Below are 5780 nucleotides of genomic sequence, written 5' to 3'. Positions count from 1 at the left end.
ATAATCGAGGATAGAATTTTCCTAGCCTGCTAGCATACATGTGATTATGTGGGATGTTTCGGAAATTAATAGTAAGTGCTTGAATGACGTATCGAACGGCAGCTTACAAGGCAACCGAATCACTGTCAAACTTCGTAACTTTATTTGACGTGTATGCACATCTTTACACAAGACGTTCTACGATTACGACAAGGTGTACAAGAAGATTGAGATATTACTATGTCGTGTGCAGTTTCTTGTTCAACACGTTTCCAGATAGACACAGGCCGTTATATTAGCAAATAAGAAAAGATATTCTTCTTCTTTCCATAGAATTATGTTAAGTTCTAACAGTTCATAGAAAAAAAACTATACAATAAAAAAAGTTTCTCACTATAATATTATATTAATAGAATAATATAATGTATTATATTTAAATAATAAAAAAATGAAAAGAAATAATATTTAAATAATGAAAATGTCTTGTTAGCTTATATTGAGTCGGCAAGTAGTACGAAATTTATCGATTTATTTTATTATTGTGATACAAACGTATGTTTGATGTATTTAATTGTAATGTAGATTGTAAATATCTCATCTTTTTTGCTCTTAAATGTCAATTATACTAATATCCAGCACGTGCTGTCACGACGGCCGTCGAAGGATATGGCCAATAAGAAGACACTCGCCTTAATGACAGCAGTTATCAAAGTCATTCTGAGCGAAGTTACCCGGCTAATTGTCGCGCAACCAACGTTTGTGCGCGCGGTCAAACTCATAGCCGCTGTCGCCAACTTGTCATTAATTCGCGACCGGGGAAGGGGTTGCGCCGATAATTAGGAGACCTCCGCGCGTATTTCCTCGCTTACGTTCTACCGAGTGACACGAGGATGGTCGTAGAGCGCGACGGAGATAGGACGAATTTCTTGCCGGATGTTTCTTTCGAGGACGAGACGGCCATGCCGCGGGAACGCCCTTAACACGGAATGTCGTCTGAATTACGATCCCTCCCTTACGGACGGCTTATGCAGACACGCGGAACAAACGAGCGAACCCGAGCGAATTTCTTTGCGCATTCCGAAACGAAATTCCCGCGCCAACTGCCTCACACAACCAGGTATCTCTGCCGTTCGTGTCTTCCTTTTGCCGTGCGTGAAAACGCAACCGGGCGCGAATTCATTAGCGCTCGCTTGACATTCGCGCAAGATAAGAGAAGCTTCATCTTCTGCCTCGTTAACGAGGTTCTTTTATCCAGTTGTTTCTCTCTGTCTCATTAACAAGCTATCTTTTCATTTTCATTGGCTAGAATTCACGAAATACGTATCCCTTTTGCGAAATCGCATGTTATTAATTTTTACGTATCTGACAGATATGTCGCATCTTGTACGTAAATTCCATGGTTTCCTTAGAATAGCGTTATGATTTATTTTATATTATGCGTATATATGCGCAAAACATTTTTTTTTTAATTGGAAAGAAGAGAAGGGGAAAAAAGTGCGCGTATCACTTTTTATCATTAAAAAAAATTTAATCTACAATAAAAAATATTTTTGAAATATAATTTGTGTATATATCCTTTATTTTCCTTTTCACATTTGTAGAATATCGTTTCATTTTGTTTCGTAATCATTTACCGTCAAATTATATCTTGTATTGAGCGGGGTGGATACGATTTAAAGTGTTATGCCGTGAGGTGGAACGGAGTGCAACAGCAGTCTGAATAGAAATTTTAATTAAATAACACGACAAACAGGACCCGCGCGACGTTTAACGCCTGCGAAGCATAACATTACTCCCAAATTAACGGCCGCGTTACGTGCATTTCACGAAGGTGTTACTCAACTGTCGCGTCTAAAATTACGTTATGTCATTAAGGAGCGCTAATTGTCGCATTGCAACTTTGCATGAGATAGTGATTTCGAATAAACCCAATAAATAAATCTATAAGAATAAAACGAAAAACGTAGAAATAAATCACACACTCACTAAACAAAAGAGTTTGGTAATAGCTATCAAATCTTAAGTGAAATGATGCCAATTAAATATTTAATTAGTGTAACTAAAAATAATTTTACTTTTCTAAATATTTTTTAAATATTAACTAAATTTGATGATACTCTCTAAATATTCGGGAAAGTAAAATTATTTTTATATATTAACTAAATATTTTAAATTGCCATTATTTCATACAACATTCGGTAGCTATTATCAAACTCCTTTTTCAGTGCATAACACTTGTCAATGAATAATTTTTTCCATCGTTATAGTTATTTTTTTCCATAGAACAACATGAATTTTAAAACATGTAAAACTTTCTTATTTATTCAATTATTATTCATAATTTCAATTATTCTTGCAAAATTGTAAATTCAATACTGATATAAATCAAAAAGGTTACATTATTAAATATATTTATCATAATTATTTATCATTTATTAGTAATTTTATTACTGTTTTTCATTTTCTCTTTATTATTATTTCATTTTCTCATTATTATTGTTTTTCATATGTCTGTTAGATAATTCATTTTTATATACATTATGTATATATTGTGTGTAAATATATTATACATATATTACTGTGTTCAGCTACGTTAAAAATTTAGTTTTGTAAATGTATTTAAAAAAATAATATTTCTATGTAGCAAGGAAATTTCATCGTTTAACAATATTTCTTAAGTTTGAATCATATCCGATTAAAATGCCAACAGGATGTGCACCAACCAGGGACAAAGCAACGTAGTGAAACTGGTATATAATGCAACGCGAGCGCCGTGGCTGACATATTACCGCCAAACCATGTTCCAAGGCTTGTCAATTATTCTTCAAACGCATTTTCATCAAACGCGAAGGCTGACAAGCGTGATGAAATTTCGACTGTTCCAAAATGCATACGCGATCATAATACATAAGCTACGTCGTAGCGCCAACAGACAGGGGAATGATATAATGTCTGATATATCGACACGATGCGGCATAAACACCTATCTCTTTCTCCTTCTCTGGTTTTTTCCTTGCATCGCGAGAGAATGCGCGAACAGAAGAGAGAGAGAGAGAGAGAGAGAGAGAGAGAGAGAGAGAGAGAGAGAGATGACAAAAAGAAATCAAAGACATATCTACGTTGAAACAACATGCCAAGCGATTTCCGCAAAAATTGATAAACATGTGTGGCAGCCTGCGTGAATATCCCTGCCGCGATTCTTCTGCCGCGTTTTTATTTTTTTGTTTAACAAAACACGGAGCTGCGACAGCGGTGCGGGGTTAAACGGAAAAAGCAACGCCGAAGCTACCGAACGCGTCGTCGATAACTGCAACGATGGTGGCAGAACCAAAGAGAGGGGTCAGCTGCGGTTTTTGCGGGTTAACGCCAAAATATCCATTGTTTCTTCGTTAGGCGACCGTACCGGCCTACCACCGAAGCGACATTCTACGTATCTATCCGTGCAGCACAGCGGACCGGATCGATATCACGCTCCATTCAAAATCGGCTTGGTATCCCGGAATAATTGATGCCGGTCTAAATCCGGGCGACAATCCTGACATGACGAATCACCACCTTGTTTTAAAGCTCATTCCTGATCTGCGATGTTCTCTCGCGATTAAATATTCTCCTCTACAGAGTAGCAGTTCGTATGCTTGAATTTAAATTCTGATGAGCGTAAGAGAACTTTAAGGGATATATCCTACAACATGTGAAACTTTAACTTTTCCTTCATTATTTTTTCTCAAATGCATAGTGACTTTTTGTTCTTTTGAAATGTATGCTTTTTATAAAATTTGCAAATTACGGCAATAAACAAAAAAATTTATACGAGCTTTAAGAATTTAGAAAAACATGTATTAACCATAAAGCAAAAAATTATCCAGAGAAAACACACGAGAAGAACAATTTTATTGTATTATTTAAAAATTCAGCTAGAAATAGATCAGAAAACGATTTTATGCTAAAGTATCAAAATAATTATGCAAAACGTTTAAGCGTAATGATTGTAAAAAGTTTTGACATACCAACAACCAGCTTAAACGTCTAATATAAATTTTTTAATGATTCAACAAAATTATTTTCAGATCTGATTTCAGCAAAATTGTCCTTTCCATGCAGATATACATTTTAGTGTTAAAACGCAGAAAAATAAAGAATAAAGAAAACGAGAAATGTCGGACAATTTCATAGCAAAATTAAGCAAATGTAACGTATGTGCTCGTAGGTATACACGTGTGGCTAGCTTGTATAGCAGTGTAATAAACGATCGTATCCGTCTTAGCGGAGGCATAGGGCGTGTAATTAAATGCGAGCGAGCTCTTCCGCGCGGAATTACTTTCGAGAAAGGAGCCAGCCGTCTTGACCGATGTACGTCTGTAAAACGGATCGATAGAATAGCACGTGAGAATTTTACGGTTATAAGCTACGGCCGGTCTCGCGTAATGAATTCCACCCCATCTGCCGGCACTTCCTTGTGAACTTGCTGCTTCGCGAATAACGTTACGAAATTACGATTTTCTTCAGAAGTGGGACAGGCACGATTCGAACTTTGTACGTTTGCATTCGGACAGAAGTAGCGCGCCTTCGCGCTGCTTATCTACATTTTTTACCAATGATAAAAATAGAAATGTGTAAAGATGAGAGCACGAGAGAACGGCCTCGACCGTTTTCCTCTTTTGCGTTTTATCCTTTCGTTACTTTGAAGTGGCCGTTTTCACATCTCGCCGAATATGATGTTTCGCCCATTTAGCGCAAACTCACCCACGATTTTCCGGCGCGATTAAATACAGAGATTGGTATCTTCATAATTACAAGCAAGGGTGAGCAATCTCAAATGGCTTGCGCTTTGTTGTCCCGGAATTTTGCAGACGAGAGCGGCTCGCCGCTCCGGTGAAGGCACGACACTTTTTACGGATTAACAAAAGTTCTTAATAGCCCGGCTTGTAATAACTTGGCTGAGTTATAATGGCCTCGATTAAACATGGTGCTGGGGCGGTTGCTAAATCCGCTCGGTAACTCGCCGATTTATTCGACAGAATTGAAGCTGATGTGTTTTCTTCTCTTCCAGTAGATTTGCTTTTCTTTCACCCCCCTCTTCGAAGTCGAACGTCGCTTTTCCTCTTTTCCGGTGGCGGTGCGTTCCATCGGAGCGTTTCAAAAGAAGAATAAGAGTTGCGGAGAGGCCTGCGGAAAATTGGTTTCTGGACGTGGAAGCAAATCCCGACAGAACGAAATGCTAGCAGTTTTTCGTTGGTAGACAAGAGAGGTCGTCCTCGAATATCGCGTCGTTCCTTCGCGGTAGAGAGTTTTTCAAGTCGGTTTGGACTTAAGAGAACGAATAGCGCGACAGTATATATGCGTCATATTACATTATCTCGCGATTTCCACGGGTTGACGATTTGTCCCGCGGAACATTTAACCGCCGCGATTCGAGTGAGTATCGCAAAGCTTTTTAGTTCTAGAGACATTGTATTAGAGGAAAAAACTCGAGAATTATACTGAGAGAAAGATATCTACTTAAAAATTCATTTGTAGAATATAATGTTTATTTCACTGAAATCACCTCATTGAACGCTTTCACTCACAGCGTAATATGACATCCATTTTTATCAATGGACTTTTTGTTATTATCGCCTATCTAAAGGTTTAATTTTGACTTTCCAATAATCATTTGTTCAATAATGTTAATACCTTTGTTATAAAGAAATTAATATTTAAAAAATGTTACTTTTTTACATCAAATTTGTATGTGAACTAAATAAATGCATGCTTTTTTTAAATAAAGTAGATACACTAAAAAATAAAATACAATTTGTTTA

Source organism: Solenopsis invicta, chromosome 6 (genome assembly GCF_016802725.1).
Source record: "Solenopsis invicta isolate M01_SB chromosome 6, UNIL_Sinv_3.0, whole genome shotgun sequence".
Taxonomy (NCBI): Eukaryota; Metazoa; Arthropoda; class Insecta; order Hymenoptera; family Formicidae; genus Solenopsis; species Solenopsis invicta.
This window is presented reverse-complemented; position numbering follows the sequence as displayed.